The 12,084-nt window shown below is 47.6% G+C and overlaps 1 protein-coding gene across 1 annotated transcript in view; it reads right to left on the bottom strand.

Annotated features, from left to right (window-relative positions):
* Stk40 (serine/threonine kinase 40) overlaps positions 1-8,716 on the bottom strand; it is a 46,412-nt gene extending 37,696 nt beyond the window's left edge. Inside the window, exon 1 of the mRNA XM_070008862.1 lies at positions 8,540-8,716. The gene's annotated coding sequence lies outside the window, so the exon portion shown is untranslated. The remainder of the gene's footprint in view (positions 1-8,539) is intronic.
* Between the last annotated feature and the right edge of the window lie 3,368 nt (positions 8,717-12,084).

Genomic DNA, 12,084 nt, shown 5'->3' on the forward strand with positions numbered 1-12,084 from the left:
GTCACTCAGCCAGTAGCAGAGCTGAATTCTGAAGCCAGGCCTGATTTGAGCTGAGACTGCTTAACAGCTTAACTGCTGTTGGAAGTCCTTACCTACTATTCATAGGGCAGGATGGGGAGGAACTTGTCTCTAACCAGTGGCATCTTCATATTTTTGGTAAAGGAGAGACTGGGTTAGCTTGGGGAACCTTTTGACATGACCCCCTTGAGCTCCAGGAGTCCAAGAATCTATGTAGATTTGGATTCTCTAGGCCAGAGTTGGGTAGACCTGGGAAGGGGATGGTGTGGACTCTGTCTTTACTGGCTGGTAACAGTGGGCAAGATATTGATGTCCGCCAAGCCTGGCTGTGCTTTTTGTAAAACATTTCCTTGCAGTCAACAACTCAGCAAAGGACCTAACACCAGTGGGATCTCTCTCTCTTTTTTTTTTTTTGCTATTTTCCTTCCTTTTTGTTGGTGAGGAAACACCTACAGAAGACAGCATACCATGAAACCCATTCTAAATAATCTGCAGGGAGCATACTACTAAACTAGTAAGTAGTAAGATTATTCTACACACACACACACACACACACACACACACACACACACACACACACACACACACACACACACACACACACACACACACACACACACACACACACACGTGAATGAAGATGAATATGGAAAAGTAGTTTTACATGCATATAAACCTGAGCAGAACAGTCTACAAGACTCTGATCTCCAATTAACTAGAAAAAAAGCTATAAGTGAAGGTGTGGCTCAAGTGGTCCAGCACCATCACCAGCCTTGAGCAAAAAAAAAAAAAAGCCAAGTGAGTATGCAAAGCCCTGAGTTCAAGCCCTAGTACAGGCACACGTGCTGCCCCCAACACAAACACCCCAGAAAGAAGGAAAGGAAGAAAGAGTGGAAGAGCTGGGCGCCAGTGGCTCACGCCTGTAATCCTAGCTAGCCAGGAGGCTGAGATCTGAGGATCACAGTTCAAAGCCAGCCCAGTCAAGAAGTCTGTGAGACTCTTATCTCCAATTAACCACCAGAAAACCGGAAGTGGTGCTGTGGCTCAAGGGGTAGAGCTCTAGCCTTGAGCTGAAGAACTCAGGGACAGCGCTCAGGTCCAGAGTTCCAGCCCCATGACAAGGAAGGATGGAAGAAGGAAGGAAGAAAGGAAAGAAGGGAGGGAGGGAGGAAAGGAAGGAATGGAAGGGAGAGAGGGAGGGAAGGGAAGGGAGGAGGGAGGAGGGAGGAGGGAAGAAGGGAGGGAAGAAAGAAAGACTCCAGAAATTCTTTGATTGTTGTGTGTATGTTGTGTATATTTGTTGTTAGGTGGCTCTGAACTCGAGTTTTGGCTTCTAGGCAGGCACCCTAAGACTGAGCCACTAAATGCTTTTTTGCTCTATTTTTTTTTTTTTTTTTTGGTCAGTCGTGGGGCTTGAACTCTGGGCCTGGGCACTGTCCCTCAGCTCTTCAGCTCCAGGCGAGCACTCTACCACTTGAGCTACAGCGCCACTTCCGGTTTTCTGGTGGTTTATTGGAGATAGGAGTCTCATGGTCTCTCCTGCCCGGGCTGGCTTTGAACTGCGATCCTCAGATCTCAGCCTCCTGAGTAGCTAGGATTACAGGCGTGAGCCACCAGTGCCCGGCTTTTTTTTTTTTTTTTTTAAATCAGTTCTGGGGCTTGAACTTAGGACCTAGGTACTATCCCTGAGATTTTTCACTCAAGGATAGCACTCTACCACTTTAAGCCTCAGCTCCACTTCTGGGGTTTTTTTGTGGTTAATTGGAGAAAAGAGTCTCATGGACTTTCTTGCTTGTACTGGCTTTGAACCTCAATCATCAAATCTTAGCATCCTGAGTAGCTAGTATTTCAGGTGTGAGCTACCAGTGCCGGGTGCTTATTTTTTATTATTATTAAAAAAAAATTTTTTTTTGTTGGGCTGGGAAGGTGGCTCAGTGGTAGAGCGCTTGCCTTGCATGCATGAGGCCCTGGGTTCGATTCCTCAGCACCACATAAGTAAAATGAAAAAAGCCGGAAGTGGCACTATAGCTCAAGTGGTAGAGTGCTAGCCTTGAGCTGAAGAGCTGAGGGACAGCCACCCAGGCCCAGAGTTCAGGCCCCATGACCAGACCCCCTCCCAAAAAAAATTTTGTGTGTGCCAGTCCTGGGGCTTGAACCCAGGGCCTGGGCATTGTCCCTGAATTTTTTGTGCTCAAGGCTAGTGCTCTACCACTAGAGCTATGGTTCCAGCTTTGTTGGTAGCTAATTGGAGATAAAGAGTCTCACAGGCTTTCCTGTCTAGGCTAGCTTCAAACCACAATCCTGATACATCTCAGTCTTTTTTTTTTTTTGGGGGGGGGGGGATCAGGTCGTGGGGCCTGAACTCTGGGCCTGGGCGCTGTCCCTCAGCTCTTCAGCTCAAGGCTAGCGCTCTACCACTTGAGCCACAGCGCCACTTTCCAGCTTTTTTCTTTTTTGCTTATGTGGTGCTGAGGAATCGAACCCAGGGCCTCAGGCATGCAAGGCCAGCGCTTCTACCACTGAGCAACTTCCCAGCCCCAAATCTCAGTCTTCTGAGTAGCTAGGATTACAGGTATAAGCCACTGACACCTGGCTTGCTCTGATTATTTTTGAGAGGGTCTTGCTTCGAGTTCAGGACATGCACCTGGACTATGATCTACCTACTTTACACTTCCAGTCATAGCTGAGATGACAGATGACGAATAGACCACACCCAGTTTCTTCTGTTGTTACAGTCTCCCATGGACTTTTCTGCCTGGACTGTCCTAGAATTACAATCCTTTGGATGTCAGCTTCCCAAGTAACTAGAATTATAGAAGTGGGCCACTGGCAATCAGCCAGAGATTCTTTTAAAAAAGAGACTCTGATGCATCAAAGAGTCTTCTAGGAATATACCCTACAGATACTTAAGGTAGCCCGAATCACGCATATGAATTCAGCTTTGGAGAACAAAAAGACAGAAAATAACCTATGTTTAGCATCAGCAGAAAGCTTGTTCAGTTATATTCAAGATGGTACAAAATGTAGGCAAAAATAACCCAGACAAACGTGCATATGCCACAGAAGTACCATCTCTAAATTTAAAAAAGTAAGTATGTCAAACAAGTTAAGTATGTCAAAGCAAGCATTAACTTTTCCATTCTTGGCTCTGGATTACAGAACCCGGCAAGATACTCAGGGGAGGCTATGGGCCTAAAACCAACTTCAGGGCCACTGTCTCACCTGATCAAGTGGAGGAGAAAAATGTTCCTGTTTTAGGTCACTTTCCTGCATACTTTCTCTACAACACAAAAAACAAGTGCTGGGAAAATCTCTCTGTCTGAAGCATTGCCCAGCAGCCCATTCCTTTCCAATGCCCAATGTAACTGAGGGACAGCTCTTGGATCCCCCATAACTCAGGGGGAGAAGGGTACCAGGGTTGCTGCTTCTCCCTTCTTTCAGCCTCTGAGAGCTAAGTGGCCTCCAGTAAACACTTCTCCTTCCTGAGAATTAGAGCTGCATTTGCTGACCCAGCATCAAGCAACAAATCCAATCTTAAAGCCTCTTTCTACATAGGAGCTCCAGAGAAAGCCATCTTTGGGGACACTGCTATTCAGGACCCTATTCAGGCTATAGGTTGGGGGAAAATCAGGGATGCTATGGGGCAGATGGACTTAATTAAGTTCATTTTCCCTCAAACTGGACAGAGGAGAGGAAGCTGCCCTCCCTCTGACACAGGCAAAACCAGAAGGGGCCCGTACCACAGCTGGAGAGGGTTTCTTAAGACTTTGTAATCTATCCTCTCCCTTGAGGATGAGTTCATGAATTACTGAATGGAACTGGAAGGGTCCATGAACTATTATCTACTCCTGAGCCACCTTATCTCTGTGCTGTCATTCACTCTGTTATCCAAACCAAGAACCACAGGGCCACCTGCCATGTCCTCCCTCAACCATCACTTCTTTTTTTTTTTTTTTTTTTTGCTTATGTGGTGCTGAGGAATCGAACCCAGGGCCTCATGCATTGCAAGGCAAGTGCTCTACCACTGAGCCACCTTCCCAGCCCCTCAACCATCACTTCTAAACACTTCCAGAGTCCAGTTGATTTCCCTCAAATCTCTGACCTTCTGTCCCATCTTCACTGTCTCTGGCCTGATCCAAAATGCTACCAGTTCTTGCTGCAATTACTGGACAAGCCGACTCACTTTCCCCACTCTATCCTCCACCCACAAGAGGGCTCTGTGGAAGGTGTAGGTCAAACTGCTTCTTCCATACCCGGTATCTATCACCAACAGGATGCAAAATGCTTTTTTTTATTTTTTAGAGGGTGGGGTGCGGTGTCAGCCCTGAGGCTTGAACTCAGGGCCTGGGCATTATTTCTGAGCTCTTTTTGCAGAGGGCTAGTGCTCTACCACTTGAACCACAACTCTAGTTCTGGATTTCTTTTAATTGGAGATAAGTCTCATGGACTTTCTTGCCTGGGCTAGCTTTGAAACAGGATCCTCAAATCTCAGCTGCCTGAGTAGCAGGATTACAGGCATGAGCCAACCAGCACTTGGCAGGATGAAAAGTTGAAGTATCTTGCATGGTACATGCCTACCTCTCCAGTGTGTCCTGCAGCCAGGTCTCTTTACACTCTCTGCTGGAACCCCTGTGGCACACATCTGCACTTGTGCTACACTGCTTCCACCTATACATCCAGGAGCCAGGTCCAATTCCAGGTCCAATTCAAATTCAAAGGGATCCCCAGGTTCTCCTCAATCTTCTCCTCCTCATCCCGAGGTGAGTCACTCCTACTCACACAATTCCCGCTACATGCTGCCCAGACTTTTAGGAGACACTCACCAAGCTCTGTGCAAGAGTCCATGGATTAGATGCCTGCCTGTCCTAGCTGGACCACAACCTCCTTCTGGGCAGGGTCTTCCTTCCATTTTCTTCCTCCTATCCCAGTACCTAACACATGCCAGCAACACATGGGAGCTCATGTGTACATTTAAGGTTCTGTATTGAGATACCACATACATAAATTAATGTGATGCTTCCTGAAGATTGCAAGACCAGACTAGGGTCACTGGTAGGGAACTCACATAGAAGAAACTCTAAATAACATTTTCTCCTGTGTATATTTAAAAATGGTACTTTTTTTTTTTTTTTTTTTTTTTTTTGCTGACCTTGAACTCAGGGCCTGGGTGCCGTCCCAGTGGTAGAGTGCTCAAGGCTAGCACTCTACCACTTGGGCTACAGCACCACTTCTGGCTTTTTCTGAGTAGTCTAATTGGAGATAAGAGTCGCATGGACTTTCCGGCCCAGGTTGGCTTTGAACTGTGATCTTCAGATTTCAGCCTCCTGACTAGTTAAGATTACAGGCATGAACCACTGGCACCCAGCTTGATAATCTTTTTTCTCTGTATTCTTACTTCTATATTTAAAAACGGTCCTTTTAGCTGGGCACCAGTAGCTCCCACCTAAATTCTACCTTATCAGGAGGCTGAGACCTGAGAATTGAGGTTTGAAGCCAGACCAAGCAGACAAATTTGAGACACTCTTATGTCCAATTAACCAGCAAAAAGCCAGAAGTTGCTCAAGTGGTTGAGTGCCAGCCTTGAGCAAGAAAGCTAAGAAACAATGCCTAAGTTTCAGCCCTAGTAATACACACACACACACACACACACACACACACACACACACACACACACACACACACACACACACACACACACACACACACACACACACATCCCACCACCACCACCACCACCACCACCACGCACACATAGTGCCTAGCTGAATTATTGGCATTGCTCCCATAGATTGGGTAAACTCTCTATAGATTTCCTTTCCAAAAACAATACAAAAGAAATTCTGGGCTCTTGTGTTTTTGTTTGTTTCTGCAGGCAGCAGAGGTGAGGGGGGCGGGCAATAGGGCTTGAACTCAGAGCCTGAGCTTTTTCACTCAGGCTAGTGCTCTACCACTTTGAGCCACAATGGCTACTTCGGTTTTTTCTGGTAGTCAATTGGAGATAAGAGTCTCATGGATTTTCCTATTGGTTTTAAACAGTGATCCTCAGATCTCAGCCTCCTGAGTAGCTAGGATTACAGGTGTGAATTACTGGCACCCGCCTGCTTTTCTGATCATATAAGACAGTTTTAACAGCTCAATGAGCATGCTAATTCCCATGAACTGTCTTCACTAATTTGCACGAGTTCTTTACAATAACCTGTAATAAAAACTAGCACTTCTCAAGCATTTACTGTTTGAGTCTGCATTTACTACTCAGTGAGTACTAAGTACTCAATCTGCAAGTTCTCACTGAATCCTTACAACTGCCCTACTAGGGAAGTACTCCTATGCCCCATTTTATAGATGAGAAAGCTAAGTATGGAGAATAAGTAACCGCTTGTGACAAGCATACCTGGGATTAGAACTCAGATCTGTCTAATAGCTGAGCCAAATAACCTCTCAGCCTCTTCAACTTACTGCCTTTCCTAAAGGTCAAATTAAAGGCACAAGCAAGTCAATACATACTCCTTACCACTAGCTGGCTTTCTGGGAGGGCAGTCCCACCTCCCTGGATGCTTAGGTGACCTGCAATCCCAAGAAGAGAAAGGAAAGGCTCACATGCCAGGCCCATGTGCACTGGTTACAGCAGAGATCTATTACCCGGATACCAACTCTCCTTTCAGAAGCCCACAGTTGGCAGTTGTCTCTGAAAATTCTCCAGCCATTTAGCCCTCCTCCCCCTCCTTTACTAGGGCTCCAGAGACTTCAATCTAAAACAGGGACCCAATTATGCCATGCCTTGTCTTAAAAGGTGAAAAGCATCTCACTGTCCTGGGGATAAAGTCCCAGATCATTAATGTGATTAGTCCTAGTCAACTATTGCTTCACCTTGCACCATACCGGTACATTGAACAATCTGAGGTTCCTAGAATAAAAAACACATTTCTCTCTCTTACTCCCTTTTCCTTTTATTCCCACCTACCCAAGCCTTTTCTTCTTCTAGAATCACCAATGACATGTATCCCATCCTATATCCCAGATTGAGCTGGCAGTGACTGAGCTATGGCTTCCTCTGCTGGGCTTCCACAGCACTGTTCCTGAAGCTGCTAGCTTTTTCAGATCACATTTCAACTATTTGTTTACAGGCCAGTCTCTTCTTAACTAAACCATGAGCTCCTTGAAATAGGAATAGCTAGTGTTCCTTGTACAATTAATTTATGCTAATAAAAATAAAGTAATAAAAGGGTTAGCTAACATTTATTGAACGGTTAAGTGGTGGACATGATTCTATGTGTTTTGCATGTGTTTGTTAACTTTTCAATTCCATAATAATTTTGTATCACCCCTTATTTTACAGATGAGGACACCAAAGCTCAGACAGTTTCAGCAAAGTGCCCAAGGTCATATAGCTAGAAAGATGTTCAGCCAGAATTTGAACTTGGGAAGTATGACTACTCCAAAGCCCACTCTTAATGACTATATCATAAAGACAATACTATACAGCACTTGTTTTTCACAAGCAAGGATCCTGTTGTTATGTGAGAAATGAATGAATATGAATGAATGAGGACTACCTAGACAGTCTATATCTAATCCACACACATTGGCAATAGCAGAGCCATTAAGGAAAGCTGTTTACAAGTAAGAATTCTCTGGGCCCTACAATTACACGTTTGCTGCTCTTCCTTATCTCATGCAAAACTACTCAGCAAAGAGGGATCGGCTCCTGGCCCAACATGACTACCTTCTTCCCCACTGGTTCTCAAAACCAAGCAAAGCTAACCGGTTTCCTCCAGTGACTTAAAACAGGGCAAAGTCTACTCTGCCACAGAAGGCGGCTGTCACCTCTTCCTTCCGCCAATCAAAAGACAACAAACTTGGGGAGTTGTGGGGGGTAGGGTGGAGGGGTGGACAACGCCAACGGGAATCCGAAGCTCCTATCTCCGGGCCGAAGGTGGGGCCAAGTGGCGTGGGAATGGGCGGGCCTGACCGACAGGCAGGTGAAACCCTGACCACAGCAAGCTTTCGCTTTGGATAAGACCGGCCAAACGTGGATCTGGCAAGCAGGTAGCTCTGACTCGTACCTGAACGCCGCCCAGGATGTGAAAATTCTCCAGCAGCGCTGGTACCGGTGCCAATGGGTGAGGGCGACAAGAGGAAGGGGCCCTGCTTGGACCTCCCTGGGGACGCATCCTAACTTTCAAGTCTCTCTCGGGATCCGAGGGGTAGCAGGGAGAGGCGGAGGGCGCGGAAAACCTGGTTGGGTTGAAACGCTGGCTGTTTCACTTACTGCCTGAGTGGATCTGGGCAAAGCTGGAAGTGCCCAGCCTTCCCCGGGCTGCGACGGGGACCGAGGCTGCCGCCCCTGCCCCCCGGGGAAGGACAGACCCCGACAGAGAAGAGAGCATTGGCTGTGGCCATTTCGCTCATGCCCAGATGGTTCGGGTCAGTTAGTCAGGTCCCACCGCCAGGGCCACCCAGGCCCAACCCCCCAACACGCAGCCCCTGCCCGGCAACCCGCGCCGGGACCCCCCTGCCTCACCTTCCCCGGGTGGTCAGCGCTGCTCGCCCATAGTCCGCAGCCCGGAGCCGGGGGGCTGCTCGGCGCTCCGTCCCGGGGGCCAGGGCCGGGCCGGGGGCGTGGGAGCCGCTCACCGCCGTCTCCCAGTGTCGCCGCCCGAGCCGCCGCCGCCGCCTCCCTCCATGGCTGCGGCGCCGCCACCTGACAACGGAAGTGACGTGAACCTTCGCCTCGCCCCGACCACGCCCCCAGGACCTGCCCCCTAGCTTGAGTCAATGGACCGCGGGCTGGGGCGCCATCTTGACCACGGGCGGAAGCCTTCAGGGAGGGAGGCCAAGACCAGATTGAGGATTGGTTCAGAGTGGACAGTGGGTCGGTTCTTGTGAAATGATTGGAGAATGAGACTCTCAGAGGCGGTACTTACCGCTAACCTGTGTCTGCAGTGAGGTTGGGACGGGGCGCCGCCTCGCTGGGACTTTGTAGAAACCTGTGGGCCCTACACTTGCTTTGACAGGGTTGGACTGGTTGCACCACTGGCCGACTGCCGTTTATTTACTAGAAAAGCAATCCTTACTTGACCCTCATGCATCGGCTTTCTCAAACTCGGTGCGGAAAACGCCGCAATTAGGTCCCGTAAAAGACAGGGATTCCTGTCGCAGCGCTCACAAATCATTTCCCTTGCGGCCCCTTAGCGTCAATCTGAAGGTCCTGGGACCAGGAAAGATGACAGTGATGAGTTACAATGAACAATTCCAGACATCTAACTTGGCTTCGTCCCTCTGGGTAGTTTCAGTCCCTTTCTCCTCCTCCTCCTCCTCCTCCTCCTCCGGCAACCACGCCCTCCATGAATCAGCTTCTTGCACCAGCCGAAGAGCCCTTTAAAGGGATTGCATCAGGCTGATGACTCACTGGGGCTTTGAGAGTCAGACTTCCCTTCCCTGGCAAGCAGAAACAGCCTGAAAGGCTCAGTGGCAACAGCACTGGCAGCCATAGCCCCACTCCTTTGTCTTAGAGAAGTGAGCTGGGGTGGCTTGCTGCTTGTGACTTTTTAATTAAGCTTTTTTCAGCTGTCCCCTGGATCACTCTATCCATTAGTAGGTGCATGTAACCAAGCCTGTGAGCACTGCTGAGGTTCCCTAGTGTGTGTGGCCAGCCATTTAACAAGTAGGTGTATTTTGCCTTGTCCACACAGGAAGTGCTGGACATGAGGGCTGGTCTGAATGCGGTCTGCTTGGCCAGCTTGTGTCCACTTCTTTGTCTCTCTGAATGCCTGGTACTGAGCTGCTGGGAGGCTGAAAAACAACACTAATCAGAGTACCTCTCACTCTTGTGCCACCTACTGAGTGAAGCTTTTTAGAGATTTAGGCCTCTATTTTGCCCAGAAAGAAGTTAGAGCTCAGAGAAAGGAGGTAACCTGTTCAAAGACACACAGCTAATAATGGCAGGGCTGAGATTTGAGCCAAATCTGGTGGATTCCAAAAGACTAGGATTTGAATCCCTGCAAATTCCCTAATCGTCCTGGGTTTCTAAATAGGGTTAACACTTCCTAAGATCTCTGTGAGGGCTCAGTGAATTATGCAATCAGCTTCTCACAGGACCCAGCCAGTGCTCTCACTCATGTCAGTGGCAAAGCCTCAGTCAGGTAGATATTCAAAACAGGCCTGGTGAAGTCAGGCCCCAGCCCACCATGCTCCTTTCTCTGACAAGGGAAAAGCCTAGGGATTCCGGAAGCCCTAACTCTCACAAGAATGAGTTTTGGGTTTTCCAGAGCTCTAATTATCAGCTAGATGACTCACTCAGTGCTGACACCACCATTCCCATCCCCTGGAGACTGTTGGCTGATTCAAAATATAGAATTGTAACAAAGGGGAGGAAGAGAAAAAGAGCGGAGGAGAGAGGTAATGAATAGAAACTAAAAGTGCTAGCCAGAAGAGAAGAAAATCTGACACCAACATGAAAAACATGAAAGATCGCTGGGACACACATACACTGACATTCCCCTCCTGGCTCTTCAACTCCAGCTCACTGGCAGATGGTGCTGACATAGCAAAGTGACACCTGTCACAACAGCTGGAGATTGTGGCTTAAAGAGGTATATAGTCACATCTCTACCTATCACAGAAGGACAGAAGGACGGGAGGAGGCTGCAAGCCATAGGGGCTTCTTGATGCTTTGAACCTGCCCACCTTACTGGTTGGTTTTTGTCTTCATTTGATGATCAATCCCTAAAGCCTAAATATGGCAAGTTTTGAGTGTGGCTAGGTATAACCACTGTGGGGAACAGAGGCAACTGAAACCTTACTCATCATCAAGAGCCCTGGGAAACAGAATTGTATAACAGTTAAGATCATGGAAAGCCAGGTGGTGGTGGCTTATGCTTATAATACTAGCCACTAAGGAGGCTGAGAGATGAGGATAGAGGTTTTAAGTTAGCCCAAGCAGAAAAATCTGTGAGACTATATCTCCAATTGATCAATAAAAAGCTGGAAGTAGAGGTGGCTCAAGTGGTAGAATATTGGCCTTGAGTGAAAAAACTAAGCTAGTGAGCTGGGTGCTGGTGGCTCACGCCTGTAATCCTAGCTACTCAGGAAGCTGAGATCTGAGGATCACGGTTCAAAGCCAGCCCAGGCAGAAAGTCTGTGAAACTCTTATCTCCAATTAACCACCAGAAAAATGGAAGTGGCGCCATGACTCAAAGTAGAAGAGCCCTGGTACTGGCAAAAACAGATCATGGAGTTTGGAGCCAGGCAGACCCAAGTTCAAATCTATACTCTGTTGTTCACATTTAATTTCTGTGAGCTTGTTTGAACTGCAAAATGGGGCTGTTAACTTTCATGGTTGTTATCATGATGCAGGAATATTACTTTCATCACACAAAGACTGATTAAGTGTTGTGATCTGGTATCACAGCTCTGCCCTGTGGTACATAAAGAAATCCTGGCAGAGGGCATGGGATAGGCAGAAACCATTTGTAGGGACCATTTTTTTTTTTTTTTTGTCGGTCGTGGGGCTTGAACTCTGGGCCTGGGCGCTGTCCCTCAGCTCTTCAGCTCAAGGCGAGCGCTCTACCACTTGAGCTACAGTGCCACTTCCGGTTTTCTGGTGGTTTATTGGAGATAGGAGTCTCACAGTCTTTCCTGCCCGGGCTGGCTTTGAACCACGATCCTCAGATCTCAGCCTCCTGAGTAGCTAGGATTACAGGTGTTAGCCAACAGCGCCCGGCTGTAGGGACCATTTTTATGTTGCTCATCTCAGCTTTTTGCCTCTAAATAGCCATGAAAGCTTATAAGCAATCTCTTTCCTAACTGAAAAGTGATGGAGTTGGAATGGGTCATTGGTCTCAAACCTTCTCACCTTAAAGTCTTTTTCAATATTTTTCCTCCACACAGGCCTTGTATTTGGCATATGTGTGTGTGTGTGTGTATGTATGTATATATATATATATATATAGTTATAGTTATAGTTATATAACACATATATAACATATCATTCATCACAGTCATTGCAGCTTATGATCAGGAACAGCAGACTGGGATGACCACTCCAGAGCATAATTTCACCCCATA

This window comes from Dipodomys merriami, unplaced genomic scaffold, assembly GCF_024711535.1.
Source record: "Dipodomys merriami isolate MVZ:Mamm:240054 unplaced genomic scaffold, mDipMer1.0.p SCAF_71, whole genome shotgun sequence".
In the NCBI taxonomy this organism is placed as follows: Eukaryota; Metazoa; Chordata; class Mammalia; order Rodentia; family Heteromyidae; genus Dipodomys; species Dipodomys merriami.